An 11742-nucleotide genomic window follows, 5' to 3' on the forward strand; every position below is an offset into this window, starting at 1 on the left:
AGTTTTGTAGTACATGGATATGTTAGAAATGTCTGCAAACTATAGGGCTGACTTAGCACATGGTATTCTTACAATACATTAGAGCATGATTTTTTCAAGATTTTGAGTGTAATAGACAATTAGACTACTCAGCTGACACTGTAATTACCATGATATAAAGGTAATAGTGAATAATGAATGGTGCTACTGAAAGTATCTTGTGGAATAACTAATCAATGTGTGAAATCTGGATGCCTTTAGGTTATGATCAGCTAGAAAAACTGTCACCAAGTGTCATTTGCTTTGTTCCATCTGAGACAAAGAAAGCATGATACAAACCATTACGAACCATTAAAATGAGTTTATTAATAAACTAATTTTAAAAGGCTTTAAACTCTCCTTATTACTTCCTTAAAAATAAGGAAGTGCAAGGGATACCAGACTTTATTGCAATATTAAGTTTCCTCTGATTATCTCAAAGGATAAAACTCCTGGAAAAAATCTGTTTAATTGATCCATCTTTATTTCTATCCTTAACAGTTTTCAACACTAATTCATGAAGCCGTTTATACCTTTTTATTACTCCATTCATCCCCTCCTCAGTACCCAGCACTGAAGGTAACAATCAACATCACAGTCATTACACCATGAAAAGAAGCTGATACTTTTTTAAGCAAGAGAAAAATCTAGCTTGAAGTCTGATTTTAGAAATTCAATGGTATTATTCTGCAAACATATAATCGTGCAGTGTGGAACAGATTACACCCCATCACCCTTATTTAATGGTTTGGTATTATAATTAGTAATATCTTTTGCCTGCTGAAAGCACCATTCCCAAAGTACTTCTAGCCCTCATAGTCAGCCTTGGGAAACCCATGGTTTTCCTTCATTTCATTTACCAGAGACAAATACAAAATGAAAACTAGTCTTCGTCTAAAAAAACATCCCAGCAAATAAGACATCAGTGTTTCTATAAACAAAGTCTGAAATCTTGACAGGCTCTGAATCCAGAGTGCAAAGGATGAATCTTACATTTGCTATTAACATTTTTTGTGGTGCAAGATTTCTTTTTTTTTTTTATATTGAGGCTTACAGTGTGGCTTTCAAGAGACACTTATTGCTTACAGAACCCAGTTCTTGGTTTAGGAAATATATATATGCTATGATATCATAGGAATTGGCTAACCTAAGTTCCCAAAAAGTCACATTTGAGGTGCCAGCTGCAGAGTAGCCTAGCTGTGGCCAGCTGGAAATGCTGGCAGGGGAACTTCCGCCGGTATTTAAGAGGAAGATGTTATATTTCAATGACAGCTCTTTTAAGAGGACAACAAAACTGGTACCAGGGGAGGGCAGGCCAACACACAGGTAATCCTCCTGTTGGATTAAATGTTTGGGTCCTGTGAAAATTCTGAATTTTCCCTTTCTGCAAGAACTGTAGTCATCATGTACAACTCAGCTGCTGTGACCCCTGCTCTCCATCATCTTCATCGCTTGTTGTGGTACCTGGAACACAGCCCTTGATCTTACAGCAGTTGTGCTAGACTAGGATCAAAGTCTAGAGGCTGGCAAATTAGCATGTGAGGCTCCAGCCACAAGGAAAAGGCTTTTTCATACTTGGAAAACAACGTGCATACTTCTGCTGCCATGTAACTAAAAGCATAGTTATGGTTAGACACATGATGATGAGTAACAATGATAGAGATTACTTGAGTGCATGGAGATGTGTTCACATCATCCAAAATGCTGACAGTGCCAGGATTCATCACTTGCTGTTAGTGACACCTCCCACTACATGCTTTTATTTTTCCACCATGAGCTAAAATTTCAAAATGTGGCAGCATGAGCTAGTTACGGATGACCTGAACTGACAAGCAAGTAGTTATTCACAGAAAGCCAGATATATTTAAAAAAAATTAGAAGTTCATGCATCTCTATCCTATTTCGTCATCACTGCTTGTGGTTACAGCCTGTCTACATGACAGGTTTAGTGATCACCTCTCATCAGCTGCATTCCCTGACCCTTAGCCCAGCTAGGCAGTGGCTGACAGCTTCTGCTGCAATGAGACAGGGAGGGAAGGTAAAACTGAGCCAGGTTCTTCAGTCCTCGGTGGGCCGGAGCAGCTTTTGGTCTTGATTTTCATTCAGTCCTTCATGGGTGATAAGGAAGGCAGGATAGTGGGCCTTTGATGTCATTTGCAGTGGTAATTCTGGGACCTGCAGCCAGTGCTGGCAGGATGACAATTCTCACTGGGATCAGTGGAGGCACTGCTGCTCCCCAAAGCCAGTTATTTTAAGTCACATCTAAACAAGGAATTACGAGCTTAAGATCAGCCTTTCTCCCCCGCAGGAGGTTCAGTTAGATGCAAGACTTGGTAACTAAAAACCCAAATCACATCCCTCTTGCTTGAGCCAGACTGCTGTTGGGTTAGGAGGGTGTTGGCTCCTGCTGAACTGAAGAATTCACAGCCTGGCCGTAGGTATGTGGGTAAATACCTGAGAGGCTGACGTGCCTGGTGTGCCTCTTTGTTGCTGGATACCAGCAAAGGGGGCCACAGCAGCCTCACTGCAGACAGTTCTCTGCATGCTAATGACTGACATCCTTGCCTGTGGGTGGGCAGGTGACTCCTCACCATTTCTTGTACCACCTGCCTGGCACCACCTCACTTTCTGGTGGCTTTTATTTGAGTCTTCTCTTACTCATATCCTGAGCAAAAATAAACAAACACTCCACCAAAAACTACCACTGGACTCTACACTTCACAGCCTGCCCCATGCACGCTCCTTTCCCTTCTCTCCTCCGTACTTTGCATTTTCAGTGGGTATTTGCTGCTCCAGCCACTGTGTATTTAGTGGCAGCATATCTGCACCAGCACTTGGCATCACTGTTATAATCCAAGCAGAGCCTAAGAGCCCATTTCAGAAAAGGTCTTAGAAACATGAAGAGGCTTGCAATAAGGGAAACACAACAAAAATGCTCTTAACACATCCATGTTTTTTTCTATGAATCTATTTCATTACTTTTCTTTTTAATCCATCGCTAGTTCCCTATACAATATTATTGCCCATTAAAGAAAAAGATTTACACAGCCAAACAAAAAGACAACCAAATCCCAATCTCTTTATTTTTGCCAGGCTTAGCTCAGGAAACCTCTTGCTGGGCTGTAGGGCTGAGCACCAGCCAGGGCCACCAACAGTCATTTAAATTAGAGACATCCCTGGGCAGTGATGGCCAGTTCCAAAGAGTGAAGCTAGGCCCTCCTTTTCTCACTGCTGAATTAAAAACAGCATGAGTAAATCCCCTTCCCCACAAGTCAGAGCATTTCTGTTAACATCTGTTAGATAAAAACTTCACTCTGTATCCAAATACCTCTGGCGTTCAGGCGGGTGCAGATCCAGGGATGACTCTCATGTCTTACTGAAATCCATGGCATTGCTTCTCAGCTTCCTTGCAGAATTACCAGCCCACATCTAAGGCTCAGGCTCCACCAGGCTTCTCCTCCAGCAAGGGGTGACCCCCTGGAGCCCTGCTCAGCTGCTGTGTCCTCAGCCCTGGTCAGCCCCTCAGCTCCTCCAGCTCCTCTGGGTATGGCTGTCTTCCCAGGCAGATTTCTGAAATGATTCAGTTGAGGGAATAAACAAAATGGAGCTTCCTCCCTGCGGGAGAGGCATGAGCAGCAGGTGAGCAGTGAGAATACCAGCAACCTGCTGTCACAGCCCAAGACTGTCATTGCCTTACATTGCATGTAATTAAGGCTGCGATTCAGCCACAGCGAATTAATTTGTTCAGTCCTCATTCACTTGCTGCTGAAATCATGGCATGGGTCCCCTAACTACACTAGGACTTCATATGTGAAGTCAGATTTGCACTCTTCAGACTTAAAACCAGAAAACCTCCATCCAGATCCCCTCTCTAGTTCTTTGTGCCTATTTCTTCAATTGCAAGGATTTGTTTGAAATTGATGATGAATCAGGACATTTTTGAGGGATCTGAACAGAAAAGAAATCCAGGTGAATTTTGTGTATATATACATTTTTAAAGGTTTCACTTAATTTCATCAATATTGCTGTACTAAATGCAATAATCTTGAGAATCCAGGTGTGAACTTCATGTAAAAAGGTGGAACAAGCCTAGGACTGATGATGAGAGTGCTGATGGAACAAATGAACATTAAAAAAAAAAAAAAGAAACCAAACTTCCCTTCAATATTAATTTGATCTGGGCTATTGTAGAGCAATGACAACCCTCAGATTGCTTAATACTCCAGTAGGTTAGACTTCAGTGCTTCATGAGAGAACTAAGAAAGCTCATGAAAAGAAACGCCATCATTCAAAATTTCTAAGAGCTAATAAGAAATTAGCTACAGAAAGTTCTGCCATTTTATTACCTACATGCACACACGTGCATGTAGAACTGCTTATTTACTCATTAATGAACTTTTTACATCACCCACCCATTGTAGCTCCTTTGCTGTGAGCCCCTAACCAAAATTTAGAGGCAGCTGCACAGCCCTTTTCACACATTAACAGAACCTGGACATTATGTTATAATTCTTTGTATTTCAAATGGTTATAAATTATTAAAATAGGAGATCTAGCTGACTGTGGTGTAGAGAAATCATGCTTTACCTAAGCTCAGACTGGTTTTTTTAACAATATTGTTTATTTCAATACCTCATAAACTCGAATATAGGAAAAGCTATTTTTCTATTGAAAATTTAACTGAAGGTTATCCCAAGTAATAACGAAAGCCTTTAGCAGCATTGGCATTACATCAAACGTCTGTCCTGGTGTATTACAAAGGTACCTCTGTACTAATCATGATCAGAAAAAAGATTAAGTGATATAGAGGGTCGGTTGGTGCTGTTTTAATAAATTCTGGCAACAGAGTTACAACTCTGGACCCTGGCCAAGAGCACGGTTTTCCTGTGCAATCAAGGGTATAGCTTAAAACAGAGAAGGAAACAAATCCTCCTCTGCAGCCAGGGCTGGAGAGGGGACAAGCCAGCAGGTGGCCACGATAGAGCCTCAGAACCACGACTGGGGACAGTTGTACACTATACTCCAGTTAATTTTCATATTTTTTTTTAATGCAAGTGATTAAAAGCGCAGCTGTCCATCTGCACTGCCCAATGACAGCTGGTTTTGCTTTCTCACAGATTAAGTAAAGACAATCAGTCTCCGTAGCCCTCTGAGACCACTTCCCATTGATGCAAGAGCCTGGCTCAGCCCCATTCTCACTGCACCCTTTGAATGGGAGCAGCAGGTGACTCCAGTGAGTCACTACCACGGCAAGGGCAATCTAGATGCCTTTGCAGACAGGCCAAGCTAAGCAGGCTGTGCCCGACTGCTCCTCAAGCACCACAGGGCACAGCAGCCCTCCTGTTGTGTAGATGGGGTCAGGAGTGGCATCAAACTGACCAGGAATTGTGAATGAAGTAGAAGACATTGTACCCCACAGCCTGGCCTTTGAGGAGCATCTTAAATCTCAGCACACAGCTGAAATGATGCCCTTTTACAAATACCACTTTGCCTTAAGCAAAGAAGTTGCATTTATATCAGAAGGTGTCACAGGGGCCCTGCCATACAAATCTTCATTGGAAGCAGAATCTGATTCTTTAGATGCAACTGTGTAAAATGTGCAATGGCATTGATTGGCAATTTTACATGGAAAGAGTCAATTTCATGCTCTTCTCTATTTTTTCCAGCTCTTACCATCTTGCACTGTGAAATCTTAGGCAAACGTAGCAATACAGTCAAGCAATATTAGAAGAATTTTCTTTGCAATACTGAAAAGGATACATCACACGTGTTAGCAAAATTTGTAATAATGCCACATAAATATCAAGCACGTCAACATTATTATCCAGCTGCCACCATGAAGGACTGTAGACAAATAGTGTGATAAGCACTTTGAGAACTGCAGATTTCCATGCAGGTATCCAAACAGATTACCTTTTTCCCAAGAGTTCAGTGTGCCAGGCTATCGTCATACAAAATCAAATGAAGAGATTCTTGTAGAAACAAGACATGGGGTTTAGGATTCCAGTTCTAAAACAATTAATTTAACTTCAAAGTCATTTTATGTTATTACATTCATACTTTTGGTTTTGTTATTTCAAGTGTGGATTATTGTCTTACATATTTTGGTTTTTACTAATGGATAAATAATAATAATAATTAATAATATGTCCATTTAATTTTTCCAACTCTTATAGAAAAGGTCAATTATGGAGTTTATACCAGCTTTTAAACCAAAAATTTTTGTCTGAGGAAGGAATCTAGGAGCTCTGTCTTCTATGAAGGTAAACTTCAATGCTTAAAAAAGATCCAAGTTGATGACAATATCACTTACTAGTTTTACCTCCACTGACAGCATGCCCAGACTGAGATAAGAATCACACCCATGGGTGGTTTCCATCAGAGGGGGATGAACTTCTCAAGATACTCCAGATAGAGCTGATCACCTTGCAGTGAGGGTCAGTGTTTCAGCACTGGATTTTGAGATACAAGAAAAATCAGCATTTACTGGGATCAGGCCCCTAAAACAGCTTTTCTCTTCACTTTTTACACCAGTGTTTGTACAGACTGGTTATTACAAGTGGGGTCCCAGGTGCTGCAGGGAAGCAGCCTGTCACACAGCCTGTCACACACAGAGCCATACCTGCCAGTGAGTGCCAGCAGGTTTTGGGATCTAGCTACACTTCCAGCAATTTGCAGCAGCAGATACTTGGGAAGCATTAATTATGCTCTGGCCAAAGAGGTAAACCGAGGCACAGAGGATGAGGGCCTATTCTGAATCCCAAGGCAATCAGTTAATGAACTCTGATTTGTTTATTACAAAATGGTTAGTCCTTTGTGAACCTGCTCCCTGTTTGCCAATCCACTGTCCTGACTTCTGGACCACATTCAGGCTACTGGACCAGACCCACTGTTACCTGGTTAAAAGGATTGAGAACAATTTCCCCTTTTGTATTTGCTTTTGCACAGGCAAGTTGTTGCACCATCATTACCTGTAAGTGAAATCCTCTTGAGCTGATTATCTGTTGGTGTGAGTAACTTCTCCCAAGGTTACTGCAGGTTTTTTAAGACTAAAATGTGTCTCTCTGAAGTGCTTCATTCCCACAGGCTTTGTGGCTTTGCACTGAGGTCCATCATACCTAAGGGTTCTGTTTACTTCAGTTGTATGTATTTTCTCAGTGGCTCCCCAGACACGTGGACTGCTATGGGACTATCTGGGTGATGAGAAAACTTTCAGTGCTTTGCTCTGAAATGTCCAAAGACAACACTTCCAGAAAGGTAAAAAGGTCTTGACAACACATTCCTGTGAGGCTTGCAAGAGGATCCTGAGTTGAAAGTTAAACAAACAAGAAACTCACACTGTCTACAAGTCAGACTGGATCAAGACTTTTTTCTCAAGGTATAGAAATTTCAGCTGACCTGCTGGTGACTTCTCACTTTTGCCTCATGTAAAATTGAAACAAGCTTCACACATAAGACCCAGGATAACATGCTGTATAGTGGGGAAGTGAAATCTTCTCAAGTTTTCCTGCTGACTTTGAGACCTTTCCCCTGGAACCATATGTTTTCAAAGAAAGAGAAACTGCTACAAGCAAATGCATTTTAACCTTCCCTGCTGTTCTTCTGATTCAAAGCAGATCTGAATAAACTGCATCAGATATATTTAAGAGTTGCCATACACCAGTGAAAAGATACAGTGCTTTGGACTTATTTCTGTAGTGCTTCTTGGAATGAATGCCTTAAAGTCTACAGACATTTGGTCACAGAGCAGAATCCAGCACATGAGGATAGTGGCTGAGGGAGTTTATTGACATATCCACATTTTAGTTTAGCTTGGGGTTGCTCATTTGAACCAAATCTTCGAAGCACAGCAGTTCAGAATTAGTTGAAGGTATGCTTTGTGATGACTAAACACTATAAAACTGAAGAACTAAATTCCTGGATACAGCTTCATTTCTCACCTGGGAATAACACTTAACGTAGGACTAGAAATTAAACCCTTCCTTCCATAGTTGAGTGGATTCAGTGAGAGCTGTGGATACCAGTGCCCATACTGCCTTTTCAACACACCTGTATGATACTCAGCACACCTCGACCCCTGAAAAAAATGACAAAAGCTATTTCAGCTTGACCCCGTGCTTTCTCTCTCCAGCTCACTGTTGGCGGCTGGAATTTCAGCTTCTGTTTTCTTCTCCCCAACTTCCATCCCCCCTCCCCTTCCCGCCCCGTGCTGACCCCCAGCTTACAGAGACTGCCCCACAATATACAGGACACACCGCAATTCAAAGGCCAAAAGTTGCTAAAGCGCTTATGCAAGTTAATTACTGTGCCTGTTTAATCCTATGTAATGCAGATTAGCGCTGTCAGCTACTGTTCGGAGAGCACTTGATGTTACGGGCTGGGCAGTCAGCAGGGAAACCGCTCTCCTCAGGAGCAGCACAGTCACTTGGAGTGAGGAGATGCTGACCAGTGCTGGGAACAGAAACCTACCGCACTGTTCCCTCGTTGCTGTCAGGATGGAGGAGTTGGATACAAAAGCTACATATGAAAAACAGGCAGGTTTAAAGAGGGTATTGCACCCCTCATTTCAAAAGAAAATTGTCAGCTTTGACCCCATACCCCACTTCTGCACCTTCAGATGAAAAATTCCAGCAAAGAGATCCACAAAAGAAAGACATCCTTACACCAAGACACGAGCCATGGTGAAGTCAAGCCACTAGACACTATTTATATATCAAAGTCCTAAAAACGAGAGGTCACAGAAAGCTGTCCAGTTCGAAAGGCACATCATCTGTCAGGCAGGAGAAGGTAGAAAGGTGGAGCGCTTCCTGGGAACTTCTACTTGTCACAACTTGAGTCCAATCTAATAGGATTAATATACAGTCATTACTCAGGTAAAATGTCCTTTGGCAGCAGGTGTGTTTACATAGGGCCTGCTTATTCCCTGAAGGAGTGCAAATACAGTGTGTTCAGATGGCTCATTCAAAAAATTATTGACATGTAGTATTTCAGAATTTCCAGCACTGCTTTTCCTATTCTAAAGTGTTAAAAAATATGGGTTATCTTGATTTGTAAATGGTAGCCAGGACTACAGCATTTCATATGACACCATTGGTAACCCAGCTACAGTAATAATGCCAATTTCCTCCACCCATGCATTATATTACAGTTAAGCAAATATTTTCCACCTCAGCAGATTTTACGATCAAATGACAGACTTATCTCTTTCTGGTTCATGGCTGATAACACTTTGATTGATGGAGGTAATAATGACAGAATATGTGATAAGGTTGTCTATCACTGGCTGAGACTCAAGGCATGGGACACTAAACTTCCACATTGTTAAAAGACCTTTTTATTCTATGTGACTTACAGATGCAGTAAAATTTAATCATTATTTTAAAAAGAGTATAATTAATTATAAATCACATTAATACCTCTTTTACATTAGAAATCTAAGTCATTTATATTCTTAAAAATTAGATTTTGCAAGCAAAAGAGATAAGAGATTAAAAGACGAACCAAGTGTCTAGAGATGTTTATTATTGCACTCAGCATGCTTCAGCCTCAATGCCTGAGCATGGACATTAAACTTTGCAGCCATCTACCTCAAGCTGAATCCGATTTCCTTAAAATCTGCCTGCCAGCACTCCCATGTGCAGCACCACAGCGATGGTCTCCTGGGATGATGCTCACAGGTGAGTGCATTGAGTCTTGGCAACAGCCAGAGATGTTCCTGCCCACACCTGCCTCTTCCTCATGCCTCTGCCAGTCGCTGCCAGCCTGAGTTTCAATGAAGGCTTGAGGCAAGATGCCAGGCTGAGATGTGGACACGCATCTTGTCCTACCAGCTCTCCTTCAGGAGTGCTGACGTCCATCAGGGAGGTGGGGAAGGGAGCAGAGGTGCCATCTCAGCCACCACGGCAAGACCTGCAGCAGCTCAGGTACCAGACACCCCACTCCTCTCTGCTCAACCCCAAGGGCAGTGGGTATCCAAGGAGGGGGGTTACCTGTGACTGTGTAGGAGATGGCAGACAAAACATCTTGGCCAATCATCAGCAAAGCCACTCACTTCACACAGCAGTGGGACAGGATACTGCAAATGAGGAAGGCAAAAGTATCCACAGGGAAACGTGGCAAGTACAGAGGAGCAGAGTGGGTAGAGAAAGTCGCTCAAAAGGAGGAATACACTGAAAAATAAACTCTGGTACAATGTAAACAGGCTTCCAATTTGAGAATATTAAACATTTTTTCATAGGGTCTTTTTTTCTTTTTGCTGAAGATCAAAAAGGAATTATCTATTTCAGTGGCTTCCAGAGCAGCAGCAGTTGTGTTACCGTTTCTGTGCCTTCCTTCCTCCTCCCAGCTTCAGGAATTAAAATGTCGAGCTTCAGAGTCATACCTAGAATTTTTTTCAGGTGAAACACTGAACCGGAAGGAAAACAACCAGGGAACGAAGGCATTCGAGCAGCAGCACCTTCCTCAGAGCAGAAAACAAACGCGCCAAAGCCGGGCAGTCGGGAGGCAGAGTCTGCGTGTTTTAGCTCCATAGAGCTTGAGCAAACCGCCAGCCCCACAGCTCCCGCAGGCAGGAGAAGTAAGACAAACTCATCTCCTCCGCTGTTGCCTCTCATCCCACCTGCGCCGGCTTCCTGCTCTGGAAGCGAGCAGAGCAGGGAGTCACGGCACCGCGGAGCGCACAGGGCACGCTTCCATCCCTCCCGCTCCAGAAGCGCGAGAGAGCACATGCCTAAATCGTGGTATCCAGGGACAGAATTTCAAGGGCATCCATCCCACCCTCTCCTGTCCCTGGAGATGAGGACCGGTTGCCGGTTCCTCCCCGCATCCCGGTCCCGGAGGGTGCGGAGCCGCTCCCGCAACGCGCCGCGGGCGTCACCTGGCGGCGATGGGGCTCCGTGAGCCCGCACGGCTCATCCCGGCCCAGCCCCTCCTGCCCTTCCCGAACTTAAAAGGCAATGCTGTGTCACTTACAGAAACTGCCACCGAAACGAGAAGCGGCACAGATTTTAGCAACAAATAAACCACCTGGCTTCTGTTTTAACGCGGACTTCCAGTGCATTTTTAAGCACACAGATGTCCATATTATTACGTGCTTAGTCCTAAGCAATTTCCCCAGGAAAACACTGTAGTTCGTGTCTCTAGAGGACAATCTGTGCTCTGCAAATAGGGAGAATGAGAATTTTCCACTCAACACACTTATTCTCTGCGATTAAATACTGCTTGCTGACTGCAGAAGGGAAAGATGAGACCACTAGTAACTCATGTTAGCCAAAAAAAAAGCTCACAGTCAACATGCCAGGTTCCTGGTCTGTTCATTAAATTTCAGCATAGCCATTCCAAAAGCAATGGGGCTCCATTCATGCCAGAAGGAAATTTAGCTGAAAATAAATTGCACAAACAGAAAATGTCCCTTGCCTAACAGTTGTAATTGTTAGTACTGCCCAAGATGGAAAGGATCCAGGTTAGATGCCTGCCCAACTGGGTAACAAGTATCTCTTGATCCCAGCATGCTTTAAGGGAAGCTCTCCATCTTTGCACCACAAAAGGCTTTTCCCAAGCTTGCTCTATTTGTGAAACTTATTGTATGGAAGGCAACCAAAAAGGATATGGTTCCTCACCTTCTTTTAGCTACTTTTTTAGATGGATGTATTTCTCCAGCATGTGACTACATTAAGTAAATTAATTTCCTCTCTTTTGTCTTCTTCTCTTCTTTTTCTGCAGCTC

Source organism: Manacus candei, unplaced genomic scaffold (assembly GCF_025592945.1).
Source record: "Manacus candei isolate 608988 ecotype Guabito, Panama unplaced genomic scaffold, ASM2559294v1 h1tg000015l, whole genome shotgun sequence".
In the NCBI taxonomy this organism is placed as follows: Eukaryota; Metazoa; Chordata; class Aves; order Passeriformes; family Pipridae; genus Manacus; species Manacus candei.